The sequence below is a fragment of the Mauremys mutica genome, unplaced genomic scaffold (genome assembly GCF_020497125.1).
Source record: "Mauremys mutica isolate MM-2020 ecotype Southern unplaced genomic scaffold, ASM2049712v1 Super-Scaffold_100036, whole genome shotgun sequence".
NCBI classification, from domain to species: domain Eukaryota; kingdom Metazoa; phylum Chordata; order Testudines; family Geoemydidae; genus Mauremys; species Mauremys mutica.
This window is the reverse complement of record NW_025423256.1, coordinates 7,849,295-7,866,656: the sequence shown is the minus strand read 5'-3', so window position 1 is coordinate 7,866,656 and position 17,362 is coordinate 7,849,295. Positions and strand designations below refer to the sequence as shown.

Sequence of the window (17,362 nt, the reverse complement as noted above, 5' to 3'; positions counted from 1 at the left end):
ACCTATAAGGCTGAAGCAATGTTATGGATAGTGACACTGCGATTGAAGGGTTATTTAAGGTTGTAAAAAATTGTTAAAAACACTGAGCTTAAACTTGAACTGCCTGTTATTAAAGGCTGGTTTCCCCACGTCGGTTGCATAAGCTCTGCTAGAAAGGCCCTGGGTTCTCTCCTGCCTCGGTGGGGAACTAGAGGGAATCGTCCCCTGCTGCCCTTGGCTCCAGGCTGATTTTTCTGGGGAGGAGGCGTGGAATTGATTTGTTTGCTGTTGAGAAGGGAGCCAGGCCAGTTCTCAGGGAACGAGAACTCCCAGCATCTGTCCAGCCCAACCCAGGCTGCTGCCCTGTCCCAGCCTCTGTTCCCCTGGGGGCCCTGCATATTTGACTCTAGAGCAGGCCGGGAGCAGCAGCTGAGGCAGAGGACACCTGGGCTGGGCAGATAGGAGGGAATTTAGCAAGTGGAAATGGTAAAACCACAGTGAAGTATTACCTTGGACTCGACGGCATTTCTGCATTGGTCTGTCTGCTTTGGGGCAGGGACAATGACACGTCCTGCTGCATTGGTCATTTCAAAGGGTGGTTTAGGATTTCCATTCTCAGACACGGTGCACAAAGCAGGACTCAACCCAGGGTGCAAAGGAAATGAGCCACTCACAGGTTCTGGCAGCCACAATGAGCGTTTGATGAGAGCTCAGACCTGCCCCTGTCCCAGAGGGAGTGGGGTGTCTACAAGGGGCTTGGACCACTGATCTATCAGCACCTAACTCCCAAACTTTCAGTAACTCTATTATCAGTGCCCGTGAGTGTAATTTAAACCATGAGAAAAACCACACTAGGCTAGACCAAAGGCCCATCTAGTTCTAAATCTTGTCCTCTGACAGTAGCCAATACCAGGTGCCCCCAAAACCACCTGTGGGAGTTGAACCCAGGATCACCTGTTTATAAGGCAGGTGCTTTAGCCGGCTAAGCCATGGTGCCTGCCTGGGTGTAAGACATAGTGTCTGCCCACACCTGACTCCCTGCCATCTCCACCAGGACCTGACAAGCTTTCCTTGTGTTTGGATTCTGCAAAGCAGAGGAGCAGGTGACGTTTTCCTTGCAAGCTGTGTGTGTGAGTGAATCTTTGGCCAGGTCTGCACTACAAAGTTGTTTCAGCAGAAATATATTGCTCAGGTGTGTGAAGAACACACAACGCTCCCTTGGTCGGCAGCTTGGTGTGGCTGGTGTACACACTGCAATGCCACGTCTGGCGACAAAACTGCCCTGTTTTCGTGACAAAATAAAACCACTTCGATGAGAGGCCTAGAGCTTTTTGCAGCAAACTTACAGTGACAGAGTGCCAGTGAAAATGCTGCTGGTCATTAAATCACCATAACTGGCCTCCGCCAGTATCCCACAATGCCCGCCGTGAACTCACCTGCCCCGCATTCCTGCTAAAGAGGCTTGGCCTCTCCCCTTTCATAGCTCCAGGAAGTTCTGGCAGCTGAGCCTGCTGCTCTGCTCCGGCAGCCAGGAGCAAATCACTGCCGTGGAATGCTGCTCTCCGGCCCTGCGAACACAGAGCAGAGGGCGGGAATGTCCATACATGGGTGGGGGGGGGCACCGGCATTCGAACTGTGACACCCCATGACACCCCTTCCCTCGAGGAGGCTCTTACCTTCTAAACAGGGACGGCTGTTTTCTAGTAAAATCACTACAAGGGAAGGAGGAAACTCGAAAGAGGTTCCTCCTGGTGCTCACGTCCGTGAACCCGAATACTCTCTCAGTCCTCAAAGAGAGACCTGGAGAAGGAGACTTGCTGTAGCAAAGCCACAGGGGTCTCTGAGGTTTCCCTCGCCCCTGTCCTGCCTGGCTGATGTCAGCATCTCTCTGTGAGGTCACCACCTCCCCACCACCTTGGACCAATAGGCTGAGGTCCTGCAAACCGCCTTTGTGATGTCACTGCCACACCCCTCCCTTGCTGTGCCAATGTCCTGCCCCTGGCCAGGCACTTTGGAGGTTTGAGCTATTCCCTGTGGATCACCCCACTCAAGGAGCGTTCGTTCTAGGCAGCAAGCCGACTAGACAGGAAAACATCAGATGCTGCTCCCAATGCTACGCTCAGTTTTTCAGAAATTAGTAGACTTTATGGCCAGAAGAAACCATTAGAGCATCTAATCTGACCCCCTGCATATCACAGGGCTCCTGTAGGACACAAGAGCTACTTTGGGGGCAAAGACATTCCAGAAAGGCATCTAGTCTTCATGAAATGACATCAGGAGATGGAGAATCCACCACTTTCCTTGGTAGCTTGTTCCTGTGGTGAATCATCCTCGCTGTTGAATATTTGTGCCTTAGTTGTAAAATGAATTTGTCTTTTTTCACCTTCCAGTCATTGGGTCTTGTTATTCCTTTCTCTGCTATTTTAAAGAGTCCTTTAATATCCAATCTTTTCTCTCCATTAAGGCACTTCAACACTTCAATGAAGTCACCTTTCAATCTTCTTTTGATCAGCTAAACAGGTTGAGCTCTTTCAATAGCTCCCTAGAAGGCATTTTCCTCCAGACCTCACAACATTTGTTGGCTCTTTCTGCCCCAGCTTCAATTTCACAACATCTTTTTCAAATGAGGACACCAAAGCTGAAGGCAGTATTCCAGTATCAGTCTCACTGATGCCGTGTCACCTCCTGTGACGTTATTGACATAATCTGTAACTGTATAGATCACCATTGCGACCGCTGTTCTATATTTGCAGCCAATATTGTAGAAAGGTGTCGTGCAAGGGGTCTATGTAGAGGTTCTGATTGGTTGATTATAATGATGCTATCTCTAGATGTGTATCATTTTTTTAGTTGATGTTATGAATATTGGCTCTATGCTGCCCGCATTTCAATCTTGTGCTCTGCTTCCGGTGTCAGTTCTGTCTAGCCTGCTTGATGGCCCATTAAGGACTATCAGCTATACATTCGCCCCATTGAGAGAAGGCAGATACGCCTTGTGACTCAGCAAGGTAGCAGGGACCTGCCTATGGGCAGAACTCCAAGGTTTTTCTATGCCACGTGCTGGATAGAGTGTCCTTGGGACAAAGAAAGCAAAGCCCACATGGCAAGAGACTATAAAAGGCTGATGCCTCGTCTCTATCTTGTCTTCAATCCTGCTTCATAACTCTGGAGGGACTTTGCTACAAACTGAAGCTCTGTACAAAAGACTGAATGACCCATCCCAGCTTTGAATAGACTCCAGAGACTTGATTTGAACCTGCAGTTTATTCCATCACTGTTACAAGCCTGAACCAAGAATTTTGCCATTACTGTATGTGAAGGGTTCAAAGCCATGTGCATTTTATATAACAACCTGGTCTATTGATTGTGCCAGTTCTTTTCCAGACCCAAAGTCCAGATAGTGACCAGCTAAGAGAAAGCTGGGGTAAACAGAAAGCCTTGCTTGCTAAGATAGGCCTGGTCAGCAAATTGCCAGGTGTTGGAGCTTAGAACTAAATGATTGTGTCTTATTCAGAATTGCAGACTGAACAAAGAATCCCTATTCCTATTGTGTTTGTTTCTTCTCTAGGGAGACATTCTTCCCACACATCCAAGAGACCAATGCCTGCCTTAAGACACACAGAAAACAATCTTTATTGCCATATACTTTCACTCTTTCTTTGCTTTAACCCCCAGGAATGTACCTGTTGGACAATCAAAGGAGTTGCTCCATTCCTATGGATCCCAAATCAGAATTCAACATATATATTTTATACTAATAACATTTTATCAAAGTATTAATGAAATGTTAACTTGCTAACTTGAGACCATGGGTGGAGACATTATCTAATCTGTTAACCATTGGCTAATGTGCTTATCCTGTCTTGCAAAACCCATCCCGGGGTGTGGAACTGCCTAGCCTGTCACTTTCCCCCGCCCATCGAAAATCTATATATTCTATTGTAATTAATTAATTAACAGTGTCTCTGAGCTTAATAAGCCCACTCCGCCAGCGCTGTGTGTAATAAAGTCCTATTCTTGACCTCTACACGGTGTAGATTTATGTCCTTCACAGACACCTGCTGAATAAAGAGGAGATTCAGCATCCAGCTTGGCTGAATGTGTCTCCTCTCCCCACAGCTTGGTGATCTTTTGAGGAAATGGAGAAGACTGCCTTTGCCTGGCTGTACATCGCTTGCAAAAGAAACAGGTCTTTTTGGTGACAAGTGTTGAAAGGAGCCATTAGACAAATGTGGAGACAGGAAAAATGTCCCCCAATTGAACTGGCATCTGTGGATGCTGAAGCCACAACACAGAGCACTAAACACTATATGAGAACGGGTGGTGTCAGCAGAGTCTCTACCAAAGCCTTTTCCCACCAGCAGGGGCCTCTCTGTGCACAGAACTCCTGGTAGCGTGATGGCTGCAGGCAGTGGAGAACTCCATTTTGGCATCTCTTTTGTGGTGAACATCTGCAGTGGCTATTAAAAGGTCTCTAGATAGTGATCTTTGTGAAGAGCTGGCTGAAGAACCTTCCTACTAATCAGGAGAGCCTGGCTTGGCCTGCCAGTTCTTCCTTGCTGAACCTAGTGTGTCTGTTGGCTCCTTTTTTTGTATCTCTTTTCAGAAAAAGAAAAGATCTGTCAGCAGAATCCTTCTAAGTGCTTGTTCAAGACAGAGAGAGCCTTCCTTGCGGCTAAGTCTTGGTGCCATGGGGCATGCCTCACTGCAGCACCTCCTGCTGACCATCCTAGCAATTAGCTCTGGTTCACTGGTGCGCCTTCATCTAGTAGCGTCTGGCCACCATCTGTTCTATCATTAGGACCCATGTCGCTCTCAGGACTTCAGTGTCCTCTTATGGACACAGCCCTCTGGCTGTGCCCCACTCAGTTCTCTCCCCTCTGCTGGGTGGGGTGGGGGGATGTCCTCTACCCAGACACTTGCCTCAGTGGCCGGCTGCAGTCCAGGGTGTAGCCACCTGTGTCAGTGGATACTGAGGCAAAAGGTGTGAACCTCCAACCCTGCCATCTGTTTCCCTGGACCATTTCCCAACAGACCTAGAACCTTCCTCCACCTTTGTATCAGGGCCTTAGTCTGGCAGTAGTCAGCCAGGAGGTCACTCATGCACCCCTTACCCCAGCACTACTCTGATCATGGTGCCCTCCCTGCTCCTTCCTTCCTTCATAGCAGCCAATCCTCCCTCCTCAAACTCCAAGGAGTGACTAACTCTTGCTGTGCTGAGCACCTCTTTATATATGGGCTGCTCCAGCAAGCCTTCTCCTGATTGGCTCTCCCAATAAGCCCTTTCTTGATAGGCTGGGTTCTGCACAGCATCTTCAAGGCTGTCTTAATCTTTCTCCTGCTTGTTTGGGGCAGACAGCCCACCACACATGGAAAGTGGCAAATGAGAAGTCTGGAGCTGAAGGAAAGGTTACCATGACTCAGAACTGAGCCGAGGTTGCTGCGACTGAAACACAGATCACTAACCATTATATGATCACAGTGACTGGTGGGAGAGGCACATGTTAGAAGCCCTCTGTCTACTCAGCTGTGGCTTTCTGTGCACAGAGAGCCAGACACCTCAAGGTCTGCAAGTCTTGAGGGAAATGGGGAACGTCTGTACTTTAGAATTTGCAGGTGTTGACTTGAACCATCAAATGAAACAGTTGCAAATACCTTCTTCAGGCAGGCACCATGGCTTAGCTGGAAAAGCACCTGTCTAATAAACAGGAGATCCTGGGTTCAACTCCCAGTGGTGCCTTGGTGTATGGCTTTTGTCTCCTCTGCTCACATTTTCCTGTGTCTGCCTAGGAAACACAAGAGGCCTCCCTTGGTATCCAGGTCATTGCTTGCTAAGGAAAGGGCTTCTTTTGAGAGAAGCATTGGAAACAATCAAATCGCAAACCTTGAGTTGATGAAAACGCTGCTATGACTGACATTGGCATGGCGGTTGCTTCGACTGCAATTGCTGCAACATGAGAGCCTGCGCCACACATCCTTGTGATTCCCTGGAGATGTTCACACACAGATGTCATTTCACCTTCCTTTTGATTGTCATTGATGAAAAATGGAGCGGTTGGGAGAAAAGTCCCAGAGAGTCGCACCGTGGCTAAGCTGGGTGACTCACCTGCCAGGTAAAGTGGAGTTAGGGATGCAGCTCCCAGTAGTGCCTTAACAAATGTGTCTGCTCTTCCCACCTTTTGGTGAATCTTTTGCGGAAACAGAGAAGACTGCCTCTGCCTTGCAATGCAAATGCTTCCAAAAGAAACCAGTTGTTTTTTCTGACAAGTGTCAGAAGGAGGCACATAAGAAATGTGGAGACAAGGAAAAGGTCATCGTAACTCAACATGCATCCATGGCTCTTGAGGCCAGAACGCAGAGCACTAAGCACTGTACGACCACAGCAAAATCTAAACTTTACACCTTACTACATTAGGCAGTAGTTAGGTCAAGCAATTTTCTCATCCTACTGGATGTTACCCTCCTTAATACATAGAATTCCCCCTAAAATCTGGATTACTGTCCTCAGATGAGCTTCATTTTCTCAGGATTCCTGCTGCTTCCAGCATAGGTGGGGGAGGAGAAAGGCAAAAACATGATGCCCCAGTCTCCTATTTTATATCCTTAGTTCAAGGGTCTAGAAGACACTTGCCCAGACGTGTCTGGGTGGGCTCTGCTGAGTCACTAGGTTGGGGAATCCTCCTGGTGTGGTCTTGTGCAACTGTCATAGACTTGAGCGGTCCCCACAGTGTTGTGTTTGGGCATCTGTCACTGAACTGGAAATCCCTTAGTTACAATTCCTCTGCTGATTCATGGCTGTTGAACAGCCTCCTCAGCAGGGGTCACTAGCAAAATTATAGCCTATTTCAGTAACAACCAGACAGCAAAATGCAGAACTTCACACAACCTCATACTGTACATATTTGGACAGAATAACCGATTTCAGCAGATCATGACTTTTCATATGATAACTTACATGGAATGGTTGGTAGGACATATCACAGCCATATAGGAACGATGACTATGTGAGCTACAGGGAGCTATTTTGAAGTACATCATGTCACAAAAGCCTCTAGCGACTGGCCTTTGGGAAGAGCTGGCTGAAGAGCCTTCTGAGTCACTGAGAGATCCAGGCTTGGCCCTGCCAGTTTGTGCTTGCGAACTAAACTTCTCCGTTGGGCTCCCTTTTTTGTGTCTCTTTCACAGAAACAGAGCAGAAGTTCTTGGCCAATCCTTGAAAGTGCTTGTTCAAGACACAGAGAGCCTCTGTGCTGGGGCAGGGGTAGGGGTTCAGGGGGTGGAGGTGCTTACCTTAGGCAGCACAGCTCCCAAAGTGACTGGCACACACTCCCCTCCGGCAGTGGCTCCTAGGCAGTGGGATACGGGGGCGGGTCAGCTGTGGCGTTTGCACTCAGGGCTGCAGGGATATGCCGGCCACTTCCAGGAGCAGTGTGGCAGGGAGGGAGGGGGCAGAGTGGGCAGGGAGCCACCTTAGCGCTGCCGGCACATCTCCGTGTGTCACTTGGGGAGGCATCAGGTCTCTGTGGGCTGCCTGGGGCAGGGGCAGTGGCCAAGGGGGCTCGGGCCACCCCTTTGCCTCCTCTCTCCAGGCTCCCAGCCCATCTTGACGGCCGACAGGGATTTTAGGGTGCAGCAGCGCAGGGAGCAGGAAGGGCGAACCACAGCGGCTGCCTCCCCCACATGCAGGAAAATGTCTTGACCTGCTGGCCCCACAGACTAAGGCACCAGGCCTCCAGCTTGCCCCATTCGACCCAATGGGTTGATCTTGTGGCCAGAATTATTTGCAGTCGGGATTTCCCCCAACAGTGCCCCACAGGGGTCCAGGGTCAGCTCCAGCACAGGCCACACAGGAAGGCTTAATATTCGAGCTGCAGCACATGCGGGGCAGGCTCTAGGCCGGGCTCCCCATGGCAGGAGAGAAGAAGAAGACTCGGCCCCTGGAGGGGCAGGATGGGGCTTCCTGGATCCCATTTGCTCACAGCCAGCACCCTGCCCCCACTCCCATGTCATCAGTGGCGCCCCCAGGTCAGCCAGAATGGAGCAGCGGTTTTCACTGCACCAAGTCCACTTATGGCTTACAGGCAACTCCCAAACCCACCACAGCCCACCATGTCGGCCAGAAAGGAGCCCACTCAGCCTCGCCATTGCTGCTTTTCCGTCCCCCCAGAACCCCGCTTCTCCTGGGCTGCAAGTAGCCACCCCTGGGAAGCCAAGAGGCAGGCACAGGATTCTGCCTCCCAGCAGCCAACCGCACCTCCCCCGGCTTTGCAGAACGAATGGTGACGCTCTACTAACCCCACTTAGCCGCACTGAGGCGCTTAGCTTCTGCCCTGCCTTCCTCAGCTCGACTTTCCTCTTTTGCCCCATTCCTGCCTCACTTCCTCCTTTGGCAAGTCACGCAGAGGAGGCCAGCAGGAAGAGCCGGCCTCCACCGGCCAACCTCCAACAGCAGAGGAGGCTAAGCCACAAGCCTCCAAAAGGTAACACACCTAACTCCTCTAGGTTCTCCAGACTGATGCCAAGGTGCTTTCTCCACTGCTGTCAGCACCCTCTGTCATGCAGGGGTTGGAGTTATCCCATGGACAGCCCAATAGGAGAAGGAGGAGGCCTTCCTGAACAGCAAGGGGATCTGGCAAAAGGAAGCCAGCATGTTTCTGAACAGGGACCTTTTGTGTGTGAGGCGAACGTGATAACCACTACACTACAGAAACTCCATCTGCTTGGCTGTTGCTCACCCTGGCACAGACCGATGGACAAACCTAGAGAAAGTGGTGACAGCCCTTCAATAGGTCAGCTGGCAGAGCAGAGGACTGGGGTGGGCACTCAGGAAGTCGTCCTTACGTTGCCCTTGTGACTCCAGCTTGAGGGAGAGCTGCTTTTTCTTCCCCTTGCTGACAAAGAGCAAGAGAAGAATGAAAGGTCAGGTGGGCCAACTCGGTGCAGAAGCCCATGCTGCCTTTTCCTGCTGCATAGCCTGAAATGAGGGACTCTTGGCAGTTAAAGGAACTGCTGCACTTTCAGAAAACATCCCACCCGTGCACAAAGGGGGATAGAAGAGCCTGTTAGTCTAGCACGCTCCCAACTGAACTACTTCAGCAGCTGCTCGGTTTCTTTTTGGCCTCCTGCTTTTCTGTCTGGGATGTTGTTGTCAGCTGTGGCAGAGAAAAAGGACGTCATTGCGAGCGGCCCATGAAGACAAGATTCACTTTTGCCTTCCTTGCTCGGCTTTACTTGCTTCCTCGCCCTATTCCTGCCTTAGTTCCTGGGTTTCCTGAAGGCGAAGGGGGGCCAGCAGTACCAGGAGGAAGTTGGGCAGCTAGACCCTGGTGGCAAAAGTCCTGCCGCCACGTGCCACCCCCCTCTCTTCTCCCAGCTTCACATATTGGCCACCAGGGACTTGGGGCCCAGCAGCGCAATGGAAGGCAGTGGACAGAGCCACCCTCGCCTTGAAGCTCCAGCTCATTAAACCACATCTTCAGTCGCTGATGGCCAATGAGAGACCGACATTGCTTGCTATTTTAACACTTGGAAATGCCATTGGTCAGTCATTGGATCTCTGTAATGCTGTTACAGAACAAATGAACATAGAATCTCAGTGTGACATTCTATAACTTTGGGGGAGCGGCTGTAACCCCCATAATCCTCATTTTCATATCATCGTGATCTTACATATAGAGCATGACTTGTAAGGTATCAGGGAAAGGATATGATCTGCTGAAAGTCATTTCTCTACCCATAGATGTAGACCACTCATGCATAGGAAGTTATGAGAATTGTGCAGTGTGGTTGTCACTGTGCTGTAAGGTCTGGGAGTCAGCCAAATATTGCTCCCCAGTGGCAACAGCAAGGAAAGTAACCAACACTCGGACATGGTGTCAAACAACCCATCGACAGCCATTGCCCAGCAAGGGAGCTACAATGCAATGACTCACCTGCATGAGGACACCCCAGGGGAATTGCTCAGACTTGCTTGGAGAGACGCAGTGATGCTCACCTGACTCTGAAGGAGGGAGGGGAGCGCAAAGCCACGAGGGAAGAAAGGACATGATAAAAGGAGAGACATTTGCCAGGCTTTATCTCTCTCTGTGTCACCTACGTCTACAGACACCCCCACACCAAGCAACTGAAGCGCTGATGAAAGGGGAGAGCCTGGCTGAAAAGCCACCAGCCAGCCTGTGGTGAGAAGCATCTGAGTTTGTAAGGGTACTGAAAGGGTTAAGATCAGCTTAGAATTGAAAGCAATGAGGAGTCCGGTGGCACCTTAAGGACTAACATTTATTTGGGCATAAGCGTTCGTGGGTAAAAAGCCCACTTCTTCAGATGCATGGAGTGAAAATTGCAGATAGAGGCATAAATATATATTGGAACATCAAGTGACGGGAGTTACCGTACAAGGGGAGAACCAGTGTTGAAGGCTAATTCAGTCAGGGTGGATGTGGTCCTCTCCCCACAATTGATGGGGAGGTGTCAATGCCAAGAGAGGGAAAATTGCTTTTGTCGTGAGCCAGCTACTCCCAGTCCTTATTCAAGCTCAAATTAATGGTGTTAAGTTTGCAAATCAATTGTAACTCTGCAATTTCTCTTTGAAGTCTGTTTTTGAAGTTTTTTTGAATGGCTACTTTGAATTATTGGGTGTAAATGTGCTTTTGACTATACAAGTCCCATATGGTCTCGTGATCTGGATTCCTGGTTTTCACCCAGGTGGCTTGGATTCAGTTCCCAGTGTGGGAACAATGCAGAGCTTTTGCTCAGAGAGGAGGCAGGAAATGAAAGGAATGGGAAGGGATCCTGCCAGCAGGGGAGTTGGACAGTGTTGGGAGGGGACCCCAGAAGTGGGGGTGGGGCAGTGGTCTGGGGGGAGATGAGGGAAGGATCCCAGCTCTGTGGGAAGTTGACATTCTGGAGAGCACAGGCCTGGCATGGGGGGTGGGAACAGTGAGTGTGTCCCTCTAAACTCACCACCGACAGGCTAGGCAGGCTTGGAAGAATTACGTATTTGTTGGTAAATGTCAATTTCTGTGTAAACACACGACCCAATGGCAAAATCTTTCCATCGATAATCATCAAAACTAACAGATGGGCAAAGTAAGAAACGTGTTGCTTGAGAACTTATCCTGTTCTAATCCTCTAGGGTTCCCTTTTGCCTTAGGCACCACCACGTGGGCATTTCATATCCCTCCTCATTTTCACACAGACACACAAATTCCTTTGCACAGCTCCATGAACAGCAAAACCTCCCTGTGTCTATTGTCTGAGCCAGGGCATTCGATTCCACTGAAACCTTCTCTTCCGCAATGGCAATGGTCAGACAGAGGGAATGCATCCACCTTCCCCCTGGCAGTGAGATATTCACTCTCCTCTTCATGCTGCTGTTGTTATTCCATGAGTCATCAAGGACGGAATAAAAAGCTGAGTTTCTCCAGGATGAGGAAAGAAAAGAGCCACCAACGCCCTCCAAAATCTCAATGCCCAGAGAAAACCTGCCTCTGTTATTGGCCTCCCAGAGGTGCTGGCAATACAACGGGAAAAGGGACTGTCTGAATTGCCAAGGCAGGGAATGAACAATCTACAGCAACATCATTAACCACAAACACACCCTCCTCATGCTCCAGCCAGTAGGGAAATGGGCAGGAATTCTTGCTGTTCAGCCATGGCCACACGTACAGAGCTGCACAGCAGTGAGTGTGCTGGGGAAGCTGGTCTGAGCAAACAATTTGTAATGACCCTTCAGTGAGAACAGAACCAGAGTGTAGAACGACCCCTGTGTTAAGTGGTTGTGGCTGAGGCCTTAGGTAGCTGGGCTAGAAAACCATGGGGGCCTTTCTGTGAAGGTTTGATCCTTGCCAGCTAGGCAAGGCTGGCGTGTGGTGTCTCCATGGCTGCACTTTCAGGGTCTGATCACAACAGTGCCACAGGGAGCCAAGCCTAGACATATTCAGAGGCTAAGGCCAGGTCAATGTTTCAAACAGTGAGTCTATGCTGCTGCAGCTCAGTAATGGAGATGCTCTGTGCCAGGGTTTCTCAAACGTCCTTTCACTGCAACTTCCTTCTGCCAAAATAACTTAATACGTAGCCCTGGAAAGACGGACCAAGCCCCTCCACTCGGGGAGGGGGAGGAGAGAGCCAAAGACTGAGCCCCAGTGGGGGGAGGGCAAAACCAAAGCCTGAGGGATTCAGCCCTGGGTGGGGGGGTCTCAGACTTTTGGCTTCAGCCCCAGGACCCAACAAGTCTAATGCCAGCCCTGGTGACCCCATTAAAACAGGGTCACGACCCACTTTGCGGTCCTGACCCACAGCTTGAGAACCACTGCTCCATGCTGAGGGGGGAGAGTTTTCCCGTTGGTGTAGTCAATCCACTTCCCCAGGAGGTGGCAGCTCTGTCATGGGGAGAAGCTATATCAGTGGGGGTGCAAGCTGTGGTGTTTACCACATTTAAGAAGTTTAATCAAACCCCATTTTTAAAACCACCTGTGGTCTGGGAATGGCAAAGGAGCTCGATGAATCAGGGTCTGTCCTTCAAAGTCCTGGAGACCACGATTCCATACTCCTGTTGTAATGGGGGTATAGCTCAGTGGTAGAGTGTTTGATTGCAACTCAAGTGGTCTTTTGTTCAAACCCAGGTGCCCTCTTGAAAAAAAATTTCATTTCTATTCTCCATTATGTTCAGGAGCTCCACCATACAAGGATGCTTGAAATGAATGTGAACACTCAACATTTCACTGTCCAAATGCATAAAAACCTAGCAAACCTGTCCATCAGCTGAAATCAGTTCCAATCCCCTAAGTGTCTAGTTTATGTTTTCATCGATTAAACAAAGGTATCATTCCCTGAAGCAGAGCACAAGTTTGAAATACGGGCAGCATAGAGCCAATATTCATAACGTCAACTACAAAAAAAGATACACATCTAGAGATAGCATCATTATAATCAGCCAATCAGAACCTCTCCATAGACCCCTTACACGACCACTTCTCTGTAATATTGGCTGCAAATATTGGTGGTCGCAATGGTGATCTATACAGTTACAGATTATATCAATAACTTCACAGGAGGTGACACAGCATCAGTGAGAATGATACTGGAATACTGCCTCCAGTTTTGGTGTCCTCGTTTGAAAAAGATGTTGTGAAATTGGAGCTGGGGCAGCAAAGAGCCACCTAATGTTCTGAGGACTGGAAAAAATACCTTCTAGTGAGCTATTGAAAGAGCTCAACCTGATTAGCTGATCAAAAGAAGATTGAAAGGTGACTTCATTGAAGTGCCTTAATGGAGAGAAAAGATTGGGTATTTAAGGGCTCTTTAATCTAGCAGAGAAAGGCATAAGAAGACCCAATGGCTAGAAGGTGAAGACAGATAAATTCATATTACAACTAAGGCACAAAAATTCAACAGCGAGGATGATTCACCACAGGAACAAGCTACCAAGGAAAGTGGTGGATTCTCCATCTCCTGATGTCATTTTATGAAGACAAGATGCCTTTCTGGAATGTGTTTGCCCCCAAAGTAGCTCTTGTGTCATACAGGAGGCCTGTGATACGCAGGGGGTCAGATTAGATGCTCTAATGGTCTCTTCTGGCCATAAAGTCGACTAATTTCTGAAAATCTGAGTGTAGCATTGGGAGCAGCGTCTGATGTTTCCCTGTCTAGCCGGCTTGCTGCCTAGAACGAACGCTCCTTGAGTGGGGTGATCCACAGGGAGTAGCTCAAACCTGCAAAGTGCCTAGGGAGGGGCAGGACATTAGCACAGCGAGGGAGGGGTGAGGCAGTGACATCACAAAGGCCTTTGGCAGGACCTCAGCCTATTGGTCCAAGGTGGTGACCTCACAGAGAGATGCTGACATCAGCCAGGCAGGACAGGGGTGAGGGGCCAGGGAAACCTCAGAGACCCCTGTGGCTTTGCTCCAGCAAGTCTCCTTCTCCAGGTCTCTCTTTGAGGACTGAGAGAGTCTTCGGGTTCATGGACGTGAGCGCCAGGAGGAACCTCTTTCAAGTTTTCTCCTTCCCTTTCAGTGATTTTACTAGAAAACAGCCGTCCCTGTTTAGAAGGTAAGAGCCTCCTGGAGGTTTGAAACCTGTTCAGTCTGATCCATCTGGTGAGAGTTGAATTCTAGGCATGGAAAACACGAACTTAAGGAGGCAGAACTTTATTCTGCACCTGGGATTTTGTCCCTTAGAATCACTGGGGACATTAGGGTTTGTTCTTTTTGCTTCCCCTCTTCCTCCCTCCTCTTTTTCTCTTGCTTCCTTTGTCCTTTTACCTGTTCCCCTCCCAACACCAGGAGGGGTATGTGTGTGTGTGTGTGTTGCAGGGGAGTGCTCTGCAGCTCCCACTGTGGGAGGTCCACCCAAAAATGTGGGTCTGAAATAGTGCTCGGGCAGTGATCCCCACCAGTGACCTGGGCCATCCTTTGGGCTCTCTGGTGAGAACCCTCAGCCTCCCGTCCTCAGTCTCTCCCCTGATTGGCTGAGCAGGGGGTTATTGACAGGGAGGAGACTCTGGTCCTTGTTGTTCTCTTTCAGGACCAAGGAAATAAGTCAGAACCAGTTACCAGGGAGGGGCTGGGGCAGCTGGGAGCGGGGGGGGGTTGCAAGGCACGGGGAGGGGCTGGGGCAGCTGGGAGCGGGGGAGGTTGCAGGGCACGGGGCGGGGCTGGGGCAGCTGGGAGCGGGGGAGGTTGCGGGGCACGGGGAGGGGCTGGGGCAGCTGGGAGCGGGGGGTTGCGGGGCACGGGGGGGGCTGGGGCAGCTGGGAGCGGGGCACAGGGAGGGGCTGGGGCAGCTGGGAGCGGGGGAGGTTGCGGGGCACGGGGAGGGGCTGGGGCAGCTGGGAGCGGGGGGGGTGCGGGGCACGGGGGGGGGCTGGGGCAGCTGGGAGCGGGCACAGGGAGGGGCTGGGGCAGCTGGGAGCGGGGGGGAAGCGGGGCCCGGGGGGGGGCTGGGGCAGCTGGGAGCGGGGGAGGCGCCGGGAGGGAGGAGGCAGGAGCCGGGAGGGAGAACAAAGAACCGGGACCATCAGCCCCCGGCAGCTCTGGAGAGACCAGACGCTGCTGCCTCCATCGGGAGCTGGGAGCGGAGCAGCTGCTGCTTCCCCAGCGGCGGTCTGTGCGGGGGGGAGCCCGGCATTAACCCCTCCCAGGCTCGGCCGGGGGGCTTCTCCGGCTAGTAAACCGCCCCGGGCTCTGCGGAGGCTCCCGGTGACCGAGCCCGGGGGCGGGGCAGGTCCCGGGCTCTGCGCTGGTGCCCCCCCCATCGCTGCCCCCGGGGGCCCAGAGCTGCTGCAGCACTGAGGCCGGGAGGATCCTTCCCGCAGCGAGTCTGAGCCCCCCCCCCGGCTGTGCTGTGCCCGGTAACGGGGGGTGGTGTGAAGCGGGTCCCCCTGCCTGGTGCCCGCTTCCCCGCACGGGCGGAGCGGGGCATCCGCGGGCAGAGAGAGAGCCCCCGGGAACGGGGCGGTGACCCCGGCTCCCAGCCCGGGGCAGGGCGCTAGGGAAGGGGGGGAGGGGACGGGAGAGGGGGGGAGGAGAAATTAGAGGGGGGGCAGGTTCCCAGATCTCTGCCCCCCCCCCCGCACACTCACTGCAGCGTCCCTGCCCAGGGTCACTTCCCTGTGACCGAGGTGAGGAGCAGAGAGAGGAAGAAGCAGCCCCGGACTCTCCCTGTTCCCCCTGCGGCAGGAGTGCGCTGCCCTGGGGGCAGTGTGAGGGAGACCCCCCCAAAGGGCTCCTTTGGGTCGGGTCTGGTCCAGGGTTTGGTTCACACCCTGTTGCTGGGGAGGGCTTCAAAATGTCTTGGTTGGTTACTGCTGCTGGGGGGAGCACAAGGGGGAAAGGAGGGGCCAGGGGCCAGGTCTGTGCTGCACTGTGGGGACTGAGCATGTTCCCAGCCTGGCAGAATCTACAATCTCTGTCTGCAGGGAAAGGGCCTGGGGGAATTGTGATGTGAAATGAACTGAAGCCTGTTCTGAAACCTCCACAACTGCCCTTCTCACCCTGCCAGGCTGCAGAATGACGCCCACCTCTCGCTCCAGCTCGTCCCAACCTCCCATGGGACAGGAGAAATAGCTGCAGTGGAGCCAGCTCAGGTAGGGTTATTGGGGGGTTGCTGGTGGGTTCCTGCTGGAGGGGGAGGGGCAGGAAATACTGAAGAGGTGGCCACTTCTTGGGGAATTAGGTCTGGGTGAGGATAGGGAGTGGGGACAGTTGTGTGACAAACCTGCTGGGACTTGTCCTAGGACCAATCCTATTCAATTTATTCATAAATGATCTGGAGAAAGGGGTAAACAGTGAGGTTGCAAAGTTTGCAGATGATACTAAACTGCTCAAGATAGTTAAGACCAAAGCAGATTGTGAAGAACTTCCAAAAGAGCTCACAAAACTAAGTGATTGGGCAACAAAATGGCAAATGAAATTGAATGTGGATAAATGTAAAGTAATGCACATGGAGAAAAATAACCCCAAACTATACATACAATATGATGGGGGCAAATTTAGCTACGAGTCAGGAAAAAGATCTTGGAGTCATCGTGGATAGTTCTCTGAAGATGTCCACGCAGTGTGCAGAGGCGGTCAAAAAAGCAAACAGGATGTTAGGAATCATTAAAAAGGGGATAGAGAATGAGACTGAGAGTATATTATTGTCCTTATATAAATCCATGGTACGCCCACATCTCGAATACTGTGTACAGATGTGGTCTCCTCACCTCAAAAAAGATATTCTAGCACTAGAAAAGGTTCAGAAAAGGGCAACTAAAAGGATTAAGGGTTTGGAGAGGGTCCCATACGAGGAAAGATTAAAGAGGCTAGGACTCTTCAGCTTGGAAAAGAGGAGACTAAGGGGGATATGACAGAGGTCTATAAAATCATGAGTGATGTGGAGAAAGTGGATAAGGAAAAGTTATTTACTTATTCCCATAATACAAGAACTAGGGGTCTCCAAATGAAATTAATAGGAAGCAGGTTTAAAACAAATAAAAGGAAGTTCTTCTTCACGCAGTGCACAGTCAACTTGTGGAACTCCTTCCCTGAGGAGGTTGTGAAGGCTAGGACTATAACAATGTTTAAAAGGGGACTGGATAAATTCATGGTGGCTAAGTCCATAAATGGCTATTAGCCAGGATGGGTAAGAACGGTGTCCCTAGCCTCCGTTCGCAGGGCCGGCTCTAGACCCCAGCGCGCCAAGCGCGCGCGTGTGGGGCGGCATTTTGCCGGCAGGGCGGCAGGCGGCTCCAGCTTCCGCAGTCATGCCTGCGAGAGGTCCACCGGAGCCGCGGGACAGTGGACCTGCCGCAGGCATGACTGCGGAGGGTCCGTTGGTCCCGCGGCTTGGTTGGACCTGCAGCAGGCATGACTGCGGAAGCTCCACCGGAGCCGCGGGACCAACGGAC

At 51.4% G+C, this 17,362-nt stretch overlaps 1 non-coding gene across 1 annotated transcript; it reads left to right on the top strand.

The window, feature by feature from the left end:
- Window positions 1–5,646: 5,646 nt before the first annotated feature.
- Window positions 5,647–5,719, top strand: TRNAI-AAU. Its single transcript has one exon. It is a non-coding gene; the product is annotated as a tRNA-Ile (tRNA).
- The last annotated feature ends 11,643 nt before the right edge of the window (window positions 5,720–17,362 follow it).